Consider the following 14189-nt stretch of genomic DNA (forward strand, 5'->3'; position numbering starts at 1 on the left):
ACTGTCTCTATGCCCTCTGGGTAATCTGGCTAAGGGTTTTTCAATCTTGTTGATTTTTTTAAAGAACCAACTCCTGGTTTTCTTGATTATTTGTTTAGCTCTTTTTTGTTTCTACTTGGTTTATTTCAGCCTTGAGTTTGATTTTTTCCTGCCCTCTACTCTTCTTGGGTGTATTTTCTTCTTTTTGTTCTAGAGCTTTTAGGTGTGCTGACAAGCTGCTAGTGTATGCTCTCTGCAGTTTCTTTTTTTGCAGAGCTATGACTTTTTCTTTTAACAGTGTTTTCATTTTATTTTATAAGTTTGAGTATGTTGTGTCTTCATTTTCATCAAATTCTAAATATGTCTTTAATTTCTTTATTTCTTCCTTGACCAAGTTATCATTGAGTAGAGAATTGTTTAGCTTTTATGTATATGTGGACTTTTTGTTGTTTTTATTGTTATTGAAGACCAGCCTTAGTCCATGTTGATCTGATGGGATGCATGGGATTATTTTGATCTTCTTGTATCTGTTGAGGCCTATTTTGTGACCAATTATATGATCAGTTTTGGCAAAGGTACCATGATGTACTGAGAAGAAGGCATATTTTTTTTGTTTTATGATGAAGTGTTCTATAGAAATGTGTTAAATCCATTTGGTTCATAACTTCTGTTAGATTTACTTGTCTTCAATAAAAATAAAAACAACAGAAAGCCCACATGCACATGGAAGTTGAACAAAGGGAGACAACCCCAGAGATAGAAACCCTGAAAAAGAGATCAGGAGTCATAGAAGCAAGCATCAGCAACAGTTGTGAAATGAAAAAGAGAAACTCAAGGGCAGAAGATACCAGAGAAAACATTGACACAACAATCAAAGAAAATGCAAAATTCAATACGCTTCTTACCCTCTTTAAGGGGCTCTACCTATTGACCTGTGCTGTCCTGTATTTCTTTAAGGGAGTTAATTACAACCTTCTTAAAGTCCTCTAACATCATCATGAGTTGTGGTGATTTTAAATCAGAATCTTGCTTTTTCGTTGTTTGGCTATCCAGGACTTGCTGTGTTGGGGGAACTGTGTTTCTATTATGCCAAGTGTCCTTGGTTTCTGTTGCTTACATTCTTTGATTTGCCTACTGTTGGCTGCTTATCTCTGGTGTTAGCTGGTCTTGCTGAGTCTGACAGTTGCTTGATACACCTTTAATTCTCTGTGCCAGTACTACTGGAAGACCAGCTCTCTCCCAGCAGCTTCTGAGCACAGAGTGGTGTGGCACAGTGTCAGCTCTGGGTGCAGACAGAAGCTGGAATGATCTTGTCTCAGACTGCTTCTTTATTTCTGTGTCCTGAAGGTTCCAGACAGTTCCTTCTGAGCAGAAGTGGTGGTCTTACTTATGCTCTCTGGCATGTTACCACTCCTTGAAGACTAGCTTTCTCTCACTGGTGTCTGGGGTACGAAGAACTATGGCACAGCGTCAGCTCTGGGTGCAGGCAGAAACCAGAAGGATGCTGTTCCAAATTGCTTCTAGATTCCTTTGTCCTGAGGACTCAGGGCAGGTCCCTCAGAGTACAACTGGTGGGTGGTCTTATCTGTGCTCTCAGGTGTGTCAGCACCTCTGGGAGACCGACTCTTCTCCCAGTGGGGTCTGGGTATAGAGAGCTGTGGCACAGGGTCAGCTCCAGGCACAGGTGGAAACCTGTAATGTTAAGTCTTAAAAGTCTAGACCTACCAATGATTTCTCATGTTTATAAGCTTTTTCTCTGCAAACCTTGTCTTTTGATTTAAAACTATTGGTTAAATAAAATTGGCTACCACCAATCTTTGGAGGGATTAGAGGTAGGTGATTTGGAGGAGGAGAGACCAGAGGTAGAATGAAGAAGAGGAAAAAAAAGGAAACTGCTAAGAATGGAGAGGAACCATGAGCACATGGCCAGGAGAAATAGTAAGTATCTACGGTGCATCTTGGGGAAGGTAGCCAGGCTTAGAGTTAGGAGATTAGACTAAGGGTGACCCCTAGAAATGGTCAAAACCAAATAAAATAACCATAATCTGAGACTCATTTATTTGTAAGCTAGTCAGTGATAAGCTTAAATTGTTTGTACTACACTGTGTTGTGGTTTGAATGATAGATGCCCTGCCCTTCAGGCACAAGTATTTGAATTCTTGGGTCCCACTTAGTGGTATTGTTTGGGGGCAATGTAGGAAGCATGGTCTTACCTCTTAGTTATGTTCGGACTGCTTAAGCTCTGTACCATTCCCAGTTTAGTCTCTCCACTTCCTGAATGGGGTTTAAAGGGTAAGTCCTTGACTTGTTTTTAACTACCTTATCTTTCTATTGCCATGCTCTCTTTTCACATTGGTGATGGATTCTTCTCCTTGGAGCACAAGCCTAACTAAACTTCTCCTTTTGTAAGTTGCCTTGGTAACAGCAATTGAAAAGAAACTAGTAGAGACTTGATATTTCCATGGTCTCATATTAAAAGACACACATAGGCAACCATGCACACATTCTCATAAGGAGGTCCTTCATATCTTTTAATTCAACTGACTTCAGACAAAATATTATAAAGCTATATTTCTGTATATATTCAGCCAACTAATTATGGTTATATCTTTGGAAATATATTGATATTCTATGCCTAGGCTTATTCGCCTCATGACTCCCAGCACTTACATAGAATTGCCATAATTGTGTGTGTGTGTGTGTGTGTGTGTGTGTGTGTGTGTGTGTATTTACTGGTGAACATGATGGCCTCTTTATCATTTGTCTACACATGTGATATTGAATTGTCATAACCACACCACATCCATAATCAAATGAGATGGTTCTAGTCAAGTGTAATTTAAACAACTAGCCCAAATTTAGTAACTTATTAAGTAGGTACCCTGGGTTGCTCCAAGTAGTATGCCTCCTGGACTGGGTCAGGACCCTGTGATTTGTCTAAGTTTGAGAAAACTGAGAAAATATCACTGTGCTGTGTATACAGAAGTCTTCAATTGGTAAGGGAAGGTGTCTTGGTCTATAAACTTAAAGTCAGGTTTCTAGGAAGAAGTATACATAGTAATCACAGGTTGTTATTATTTTAGTAATGTTTTATGTATATTCAACCATCTTGCTTTGAAGAAAAGCATACCAAGCCAAGGAAGAGTAATTATTTATTTAGAAAAGGCATAATTTTTAACCCAACTCTCTTTTCTACGTGGTATTTAAGTTATCCTCTTATAGGATAATATTTCCACTATAGTTTGACATGTGAGAGAAATAAAGATGCTGTTTGAAAAAGCACATAATTTAAATACTATCTGCATATATATTCTCTGTTTCCAAATTAGTTGAAGACATGTGCACACTTGTGTTTCTTCCACGTTCTCATCGTTTGTACACGTAGCACAGTTGTAAATAACACAACTCTCCACCCTAACACTCTAGATAATGTAGCAACTTCCCATCACATGACTGTAGACAATACAACTCCCCACCATTGCACTCTAGATAATGTAGCAACTCCCTATCACATGATTGTAGATAGTACAACTCCCCACCATAGTTCTGACTTTTCCTAAGGAAGAAATCTGGCTCGTCACCTTCCCCCCAACACTGAAATATAACTTATTATACAAGTTATTAAGCCCACTAGCAACTTGCTGTTTTGGGGGCAGGTATTAATTTGACTATTTTGTTGTAAAGCTTAAGGAGGGAAAAGTTAATATGAGAGAGGGTTTCCTTATTGTACTTTTGCTGTCGTCAAGAATGTCTTGTTTCATTGTGTGGTTTGCAGGTCCCCAGAGAACACAAAACTGGAAAGTTATTTTTTGTAGCTAATACCTACCATTTGAATGCAGGTGGAACGTGTTGATTTTATCATAAGATTAAAGAATTTGAGCTAACTTTGAGAGTTCAGGGAGTGACTAATAAGTATTTATAACCTGCCACAAATTACCACATTAAACATCAGCAGGAGACCTTTGATACTGAAAACTGAATGTAGGTCTATAATGAGTATGACCCAATATAGTTTGTGAATGCTCAATTGGCTGTCTATTTTTATACTTGTCAATCTTCCAGCAGAAACTGGGTGGAAGAAATGGACTCAAGGTGATGCTCCACTCATTTCTAAGGTTCAACATAAGGAGTACTCAATACCTTGTGGGTTTCATTTAATCATGCCTATTACCTATAGTCCTTAAGGGGAATTAATAAAGTAAGCTTTAAAGAATAAAGCATATAAGCATAAAATTGTTGCTATGATTATTTGGATTCCCAGCTCAATCAACCCAAGAATAGAAACTGTGGCACAGAAGGGTTGTGTTTGGTCTGAAGATGAAGAGTTTTGTGTTTTCTTTAATTGCTTTTTTATTTATTATTTAAGCAAAAGATACCATTTAATAAAGGTAACCTAGTCACAAAAGAACACACATGGTATGCACTCACTGATAAGTGAATATTAGCCCCATAAGCTTCGAATATCCAAGATACAATTTACAGACCACATGAAGCTCAAGAAAGTGGAAGACCAAAGATGCTTTAGTCCTTCTTAGAAGGGGGAACAAATATTCACAGTAGAAAATACAAAGAATGAAGAAAAGGTCATCCAGAGACTGTCCTTCCTGGGGATCCATTCCATATAAAGACACTAAACCTAGACAATATTATGGATGTCAAGAAGTACATGCTGACAGAAGCCTGATATAGCTGTCTCCTGAGAGGCTCTGCCAGAGCCTGAGATATAGGTTCAGATGGTCTCAACCAACCATTGGACTGAGAGTAGGGTTCCCAGTGGAGGAGTTAGAAAAAGGTCATAAGGAGCTAAAGGGTTTTCAACCCCATAAGAACAACGATATCAACAGAACAGACCCCCCCAGAGCTCCCAAAGACTAAACCACCAACCAAAGAGTACACATAGAGAGACCCATGGCTTCAGCCACATATGTAGTAGAGGATGTCTTTATTGGGCATGAAGGAGAGGAGAGACCCTTGGCCCCGTGAAGGCTCAGTGCCCCAGTATATGGGAATGCCAGGGCAAGGAGGTGGAGTGAATGGTGGGAACACTGTCATAGAGGCAGGGGGAGGGGGATGTAATGGGGGATTTTAGAGGGGAAACTGGGAAAGGGATAACATTTGAAATGTAAATAAATAAAATGTCCAATTAAAAAAAGAAAATGAAAAAATAGACAAGGGAGAAAGACCATGTGTTTTTCAAACAATACAATTTATTTATTAATCAGATGTTTATTGAATGTTTTCTGTGGACCTGAATATGATTTAGGATATGGAGGTATGGCAGTGAGGCAATGTATGGAATATTTCTATATTCTCATTTTTGTTCTGTAGACACAGCACTTGATGAAATGTAATATATTTCACTTAAGCATTGTTTGGATCAATGGATATTTTTATTCATTTCTGGTCAAGTTTCTAGGGAAACTTATGGTGGTAATGAAGGCTTGGGATGTTCAGAAATCCAGTTATGGATTGCATATAGCTCATTCAGTAGAAGTGGAAACAGAGGAAGTAAAGGAAAGTAGAGCTAAGTATCAGTGTACTTAGACATTCCTAATATGCAAATCTCCATTCTTATATCAATGTGCTTGATTTCCTTCCCAGAAGTTTGTACCCTACTGATGTATTATATAGAGGGCCACATAGGGTCATAATATCATTCTGATGACAGTATTAGTTATCATCACGCTCTTTAATCCCTTTTAATATTTTAGGAGTGCAGAGTTCCCAATACGAATGCAGAGTCTGTTTATTATTGAGCAAATAAAGTAGTGTATGTTAGAATCAAGCTACAGTACAGTGAGCTTTCAGAAAGGTACTTTCAGCTAGTTCCATAGTTTGCATTTAATAAGTTTTATCTATTTGTGTAAGACTGGAGGCCGGGGATATTTCCCAGCTCCATCTTTAATGATAAGATTTCAAAGACTAGAGCTAGTCTCCTGAGATAACTAAAAACTTACCCAGAATCACCCAAATAATACCAACCATGGTTTTGTAAATGTGTTTAATCACAAACATGTAAGTCTATATAAAATTTATATGGAAATTATAATTTTAGCCTTCCTTGATGCTTTCAATTACAGTCCTTGCTCCTGGGTGATGGGTTGTCAGTGAAATGTGTAAACTGGAAAATAAATGGGCCCAGGTTATGACATCTTATTGTGCTTTAGAATCTGTGTGATACAGAGCTTGCCTTCCATTCACCAATGCACACGTGGTCTTTATGAGTTGCCAACTGTGCTCCAATTAAGTTCTTTTTGCAGGTCACGGAAGTGAGGGGTCATCCGTGATGGAGCAAGAGTGTCAAGGTCATTATTTAGTGGGGCAAACTTGGGAAGGGCCTTGATTGTGATAGTTACTGTAATTGCTTTACCTATAAGATTTTGTATAGATATAAATGGATAGACAGAATTTCTCAGTTTAGAGAAAAACGTGGGTCAATGAAAAGTAATCACACTGCCTTGTGCTGTAATGTAGAGACAATTAAGATTCATTGTTTTTCCTAAAGGAAAGTTGCCGAATATGATGTACAATTTGAGTGCTTTAATTTCAGGCCAGAGCAATTAAGACCTGATACAGTGTCTCAGGAAAATTGAGAGCTGAACCTCATCTACCTGCCTGTCTGAAGTCTTTGATTTTGAGGGCAGGTATACAGTGAAGAATAATGACTTAAAGTATAAACTGAGTGATGTAACCTCAAAAATGAGAACTAATATGTAAATTTTCTGGGAATGGAGTGTATTTTTTGTGTACAGTTTGTATTTATTAAGTACTTTCTTGGCAAAGAATTTCAGATTTATATATTGTGTTATTTCATTGTCATTTGGTGATTTAACAGAGCACATTTGCTGATATGACTGCATTTGTCTTAAAAAAATATCTGCAGTCACAGAACATGTGGGACAGCTTCTATGTAAGAGTACGTTTCAGTGAATCAAACAATCATGGGCGTATTTCAGTTTATACCTGTATTCAGAAAACAGAGTAAGAAAAATGTGATTAAACATCTATGATTTAGAAGAGGTTTGTTTGCTTTTTTTTAAATTTAAACTTCAAAATATATTCTGGTGTTTTGATATACATTCTCTGGGACAATTTGGTTCCCTTGATAGCTCCTTGGGCTATTTGTTTATCAGTGTGTCATGATGTGAACATGTATATATATATACACACACACACATGTATGTATGTGTGTGTGTGTGTGTGTGTGTGTGTGTGTGTGTGTGTGTATGTGTGTGTATCCAGTTTGGAGTTATATGATCAGTGGAGAGTTGTAAGAATGCCCTACTGCCTGTTTTTCTTTCTACTAAAAAATGGAATTGCGTCAGTAAATTCCACACAATTGATGTAAGTGAGGTGACATTTTAAAACTGCATGTGTATACAATATGTCTGACCAGGTACATATATTTGCCAGTTAGGTTATTGAACAATCAAAGTGACAGTTTAATGTTACTGCTTGAGAGGCAGAAATGTAAAATATTGAACTAATTCTTAGACAGCAAAAAAGTATCCTCATTTTTATGATATAAGTAAGAGCACATAAAAAAAGCAAGAACCTTTTAAAATGGCGTCCAGCATTTGGCTGACTAGCTAACTTAATGAAATCAAATCATTTGTTTTTACAGAGGCATGGTGTGTCTGTGTGTAGGAATATAGTCATAGTAAGCTCTTATTTACAAACTGATTATCCCTTTAACTGATTGCAAAAAGGAACTTCTGACATTTCCTTTAGCAACTGACTTGAATCAACCATTGGGTGGTAATTTGATCTAAATAATGGCCAAATAATATGACAGAAAATACTAAGCCTACTAAATATAAGACTTAGTTAAATAGGAAACTTCATTTTAAATAAATGTGTATTTTAATGAGATCAACTGTGTTTATAAAATTTCTCCTTCCCTTTATTTCCTCCACACTCTCACGTGGTCTTCAGCTCTATTTCTTTCAAGTTAATGGCTTTTTTCTTTTATTGTTGTTAGAGCACGCACACACACACACACACACACACACACACACACACATTCTTTTTTATTTTTATTTTTTAAACTTTATTTAAAAAAAACAAAGATAAAAGAAAAAAATTAAGCATTTTTGCATAAATGTATACAAATACATTTTTGTCAGTGCTTGGCTTTTTTTTTCTTTTTTGTTAAGGTTTGATACTCAGCATTAAGGTCTTACTAGTTACAATGAGCAAAAAGTACATGTAAAACAGGATGTAACCCGGAATTAGTCAACATTTTTTTTTTTTTTTTTGAGCTTCACACAGTCTGTGAGTTGTTTCTGGGGCACTCCAAGCCTCTGAGGTTAGTATCCCACTATCAGTTACTGCATATTATGTCTGTTCTTTTGTAACTGGGGTATCTCACTCAGGATGATATTCTCTAGATGCAACCATTTTCTTCAGAATTTGGTTAAGTCATTGTTTCTGATAGCTGAGTAGTACTCCGTTATGTAAATGTACCACAATTTTTGTATCCATTCAACTACTGAAGGACATCTGGGTTTTTTCCAGCTTCTGGCTATTATAAATAGAGCTGCTATGAACATTGTGGTGCATGTATCTTTGTTGTATACTGGAGTGTCTCTGGGGTATATGCTCAGAAGTGGAATAGCTGGATCTTCAGGTAGTACTATGTCCAATTTTCTGAGGAATTGCCAGACTGATTTCCAGAGTGGTTGTATCAGTTTACAACCCCACCAACAGTGGATAAGTGTTCCTCTTCCTCCACAACCTTGCCAGCATCTGCTGTCATCTGAGTTTTGGATCTTGGCCAATCTGAGTGGTGTGAGGTGGAATCTCAGGGTTGTTTTGATTTGCATTTCCCTGATGACTAAGGATGTTGAGCACTTCCTTAGATGTTTCTCAGCCATTCTGTATTCCTCAATTGAGAACATTTTGTTTAACTCTGTACCCCATTTTTTAATAGGGTTGTTTGATTCTTTGATGTCTAGCTCTTTGAGTTCTTTGTATACCTTGGATATTAGGCCTCTATCTGATGTGGAGTTGGTAAAGATCTTTTCCCATTCTGTTGGCTGCCGTTTTGTTTTCTTGACAATGTCCTTAGCCTTACAGAAACTTTGCAATCTCATTAAGTCCCATTTGTTAATCTTTGACCTTAGAGCTTAAGCCATTGGTGTTTTGTTCAGGAAAGTTTCTCCGGTGCCTATGTGTTCTAAGGTTTTCCCTACTTTCTCATCTAATAGTTTCAGTGTATCTGGTTTAATGTGGAGATCTTTGATCCACTTACACTTGAGCTTTGTACAAGGAGATAAGAAAGGGTCTATTTTCATTCTTCTGCATGCCGAGTGCCATTTGGACCAACACCATTTGTTGAATAGGCTGTTATTTTTCCATTGATATTCCTAAATTCTCCTCAAACTTCCGGATACCTTGCTACATTATGGCTTCCACATTTTTACATTTTTCCACAAATTTTCTGGACATTGGCTAACAAAAGCTTGTTTATTTCTATCTTAGAATAAGTTTTGTGTGGAACTGTGATATTGAGACCTCCACCTATACAATGAGCACTGCCTGCCACCTCTGTGATCTTGGTAAAAGTTTTATCCTTCACTGGGAGATTTTCTGAGTCTTCTCTCAGTATCTTAGATGCCTGTCTTTGTATCATGCACCTATTTGAATAAACGAGCATCTCTCTTGTTTCTATGTGTGTTTTCCCATGTTGGAACCCCTGTTCCAGTTAAGAATTCATGCTGCGGAATGAGCTGTGACAAGACCCTGTACCTGCTCATCTGCATGAGGCTCATAATGTAACTATCTCTACACTACCTAACACCGTGCCTTAGCATCAAGTGCCACATACTCTTTTATGCTAGAATTTTTCTGACATCAACTATTTTTTTGTAGGCTCAGTAATTCCTCTCAACATTATCTGCTAAGCTGCTATTATCCATTAATTTGTACTATAGTCAAAAATTAGCTTTAGGATCTCAGTGGCCATTTATAATTGCTTTTTTTCCCCCTACATGCACATTTAATGTAGGCTTCTGCTGGTGCTTGGAGTTCTAGATAAACATCATTTTATGATAATAGCATTGTTAAATATGGGTCAGTATGTCAGGAGAGACAATTCATATGACCCATGACAGAGGCACTGGTCTTCATCCTATGTAAAGTATATTGTTTAGAATAGTCATATTATTCTGGGTAATGCTAAGACTACTGGACTTTTGGGGAACTTCTGGATATAGAAGATCTTTTAATATTTATAGCTATTTACCCTAAAGACCATAATTCACCTGAATGTGTGACCTTTTTTCATCTTCAGTATCTTTAGAATAATTTGTTTCCTTTGTAAAAATTCGCTTATATTTTAAACTCAACAATTATGAACAGGGCCTGTGCTTTTTCTTCACACACTTTCTTTAGTTTATTTAAACATCAGTTATTTAAGAATATAGTTTGTATGTATAGATTTGAATGCTTTCATTCTGAGCTCTATATTAAGATTTTGAGAATCCTACCAAAGAAATTTTAAATAATTACCCATATAAGCTAAGCGTGTGAGCAAGCTCTTGTTGAATGCCTCAGTCCTCAGGGTCCTTTGTGTTGAGACAGATGTGATACCTACTCTTGCAGCTCAGTTAGAGACGTTTTCATTATTGCATGCTTTCTACTTGACAGCTCTCCAGCCCTTGCACCATGCAGACTTATAGGTTAAATAGTTCCTAATGGGAGGTGCCAAGTTTTGATGATTGTGAGTGTGGCAGTGATGGATTCAGCACTGGAGAGACTCATTACAGCAAGACCTTGGCCTTCAATCAGCTGTCAGCTCTCTAGCCTGCATGGCAAAACCCAAAATATCACCTGGCTTTGGCTGGATTTCTGATAGGTTAGACTGCCCCAATGGGGGAACCAAGGACTTTGTTTCACAAGGTGATAGAAAACATTAATAATTCTTTATGAGTGATATTTACAACAATTAATAGCATTTAGGGATGAGCTTAATCCCAGGAAAGGTATGGCCATTTGTGTTGGCTTAGAGTCAGAATTTTTTAATAGTAGTGACTATGAGGTTGAATGTCTTTATGATTATACACTATTGATGTTGTAGAAATACTCAGGCAATTATAGGACACATGTAGGAATATAATGTGAATATTTAGAAATACGAAAATACAACGCAGATTCCTTTGCATTCCGTTCCCTGCACATTTCACCACATCCATTTTCTTTCAACAAATAAAAGTAGTTTCATAATTTTCACACAAAAAGTTCACATATAATTTTTATGTTAAGCATTCTAAGAAAATATGCATATTACTCACCTGACCAATGTCTAAACCTAATTTACCACTGTGCTGTGTTTTCAGGACTTGGATGTCTGAAGTTATAATTACATTTGCTTTTTAAAAATCTGTTTCTTCCTATTGAGCACCTAATCATGTAAAGATATTGCCTTCACTTCTTTGATATGTAATTTGATTTTTCTCTATTTTGTTTATTTAATATTTAATTCCAATTATGGATGACATTAGGATTAATTACACAAAACCACGGAGTTTCACTGAATACACTTAGAAGTTAGTACCTCACATAAAATAGAAAATACAGTGCTTACAATACTTACTGGAATTATCATTTCTGACTAAGAAAAAATATAATACTGATTCACTAATCAGCACAGTGAGTACTGAATTAGTATTATAAATGACAAAAATATTAAGTGATTACATGAGAGGATTCATGTCAGGATGAGGAAGAATATGTTGAATTGAAGGATCAATTTTAATTAGTTTACCAGAGGCTGTTATGGTAAGACATGTTGAACTATCCAAAATTAAAATTGTAACTTTTGCCCTGGATCCTTTATTTCATAAAATACAAACCACATGGTAAACTCCAAATTTTTAAATTTATTAAATATACATTTATAAATTACTGTGACCTCTTATACTACATGATTCAGCATGACAGATGAGAAGATAAATTGATCTCATATGCTCCATTAAGAAAATATTTGCTCAAAACATTTTTCAAACATAAAGCAGCCTTTGAATAAATTCAGGACTAGGAAACTGACTTATGATTTATGCTTCCTCACTGCCATACGATGGGCATAACAAAGGTTTATTTTAGTTTTATTTAAAGTTTGAGAATCTAAGTTTCAGTAGGGAAGAATCATCTTCCTGTTCAATTACAAGGATCCGATTTCGAGGTCCTAGAACCCATATAAACCTGAATACCACAGGGCACATCTAAGATGCTAATACTCTTAGACTGAGATGGGAGGCAAATTCGGGAGAACACCAGAAACTCACCAGTTAGTTCATACATAGAAGAATGGAAAACGGAGAGACTTTGCCTTAAGGTAGGAGGTAAGAAATGACATAGACATTATTCTCTGACTTCCACATTCATGTGCCAACATACGTATACATGTATATCTCATGTATATATGCATGTACATACACATATATACACATGCGTTATACACACAAAATCATGAGTAGAATTTAAGATTATTTTACTACATCAAATATATTGCTATTCAGGTACCTGCCCTGCACATGAGGTAAAGGTCTATTAACTAGTTATCTCAGGAAACACAGGCCATGTAACCTGCAGTGTACAATGTAACCATGACTTCACTCTTAGATACTTGGCGAGTCCTTCATGAGTCTATGAGCATGCTATCCAACGACCCTTTAGTTTGTGACAATGACTGAAAACATACAAAGTTGGGGAACAAGACATTAGTTTTTCAAAGGACTATGAGGGGTTGACAGTACCATTTTTGAGAAAATGACCTTTTAATGAAATGACTGTGATTTGTTGTTATTTACTTTAATTTTTGCTTTAGAAGAAGGAAAGTCTGGCATACAATTTTCTGTCTTTGGAAGTACATTAGTTACTATGGCAACAGTTTCATTTGCAGAAACAGAAATTTCAGAGATTTTTATGTATTATATAAAGTTAATTTGAGTATCAGATTGGAGTTCATATACTTGTAGTTAGAAATAAAGAAAATCACATAAAACTTTGTTTGTATGGGGCTGGAACATTGGCTTATGCCATCAACAGCCTATATATATATATATATATATATATATATATATATATATATATATACATATACATATATTCATGATTTTCATGATTCCAAATAAAGGATCTAATTGGATTTATACAGGAAAGCATGGTTTTGATTTGTGAAGAAAGCCTTTAAATAAATTACTTCAAATTTAAACTTCTTGAGACGACTACAAATCTTTTCCAAACCGGCAGATTTTAATATTTTCTTCTGCTCAAAATAATATTCCCAATTTTATCCATCTTAATATATGCTTTTAAATAAAAAAACAGGCTGGGATTATAATTTTCTGTCACTATCAAGCTTCCCTTGGCTAGTAGAGCTGGCCCTAGTTTGTTCTTTGTGGCTTGATTATGTATTCTACTTGGCTAGTATTTTGTCATTCATTAGACACCCAAAGAATGAAGATCCAAGCTCACAATGTTCACGAAATCCATCTGGAAAGAACCATTTCTCTAATTAGATACATTTCTAGATATAGTTCATAACTGAAACAGATGAAATATTTAAGGTGTCAGGAGGCTTCAATATTCCGTGAATTCTCTCAAATGCATCTGGGAAACCTTCATTTCTTCATCTTCTCCCAAATGACAGATGGTGGATAACGTGATAGATGACAGCCATACTGCTTCATGTGGCTTAGCACAAGAGGCAAGCAAACCAGAACATTAAAACTGGTCGCATTTCTGTTTCTGGCTGCAGCCTGCTCTATTCTTGAGAAAGTAGCAGAGATGACTTGTTTCCTAGGAGGGGATCACATCCAATAGAGAACGGAGAGATGCAGCCTTAAGAACACTTCATTCTTCTTCACAGTTCATAATCAGGAATATGTCATCATATCTTGGGGTAGAGCTATTAAATACCGTGAAGGAAATACCAATAGTTCCGTTCTTTCTAACAGAAGCTGCACATATATAATTCTTAAATCCAGCCTTTTCCCTGCCTTTGTGTTTATTCTTCAAACACTCCCTTTGTTTCTTTTTTAATTAGTTCCTTGGGAGTTTCATACAATGCATTTTTATCACAGTCATTGCCTGCCACCAACTCCTAGATCCACAATCCCCCAACCCAAGGCTATACAAAACTCAGCCCTTAATGGAGCATCTGTTTCACATTTCCTTTCCCAGGGCTCAGAGGCCATTGCAACATA

The sequence above is a fragment of the Micromys minutus genome, assembly GCF_963924665.1.
Source record: "Micromys minutus genome assembly, chromosome: 20".
NCBI classification, from domain to species: Eukaryota; Metazoa; Chordata; class Mammalia; order Rodentia; family Muridae; genus Micromys; species Micromys minutus.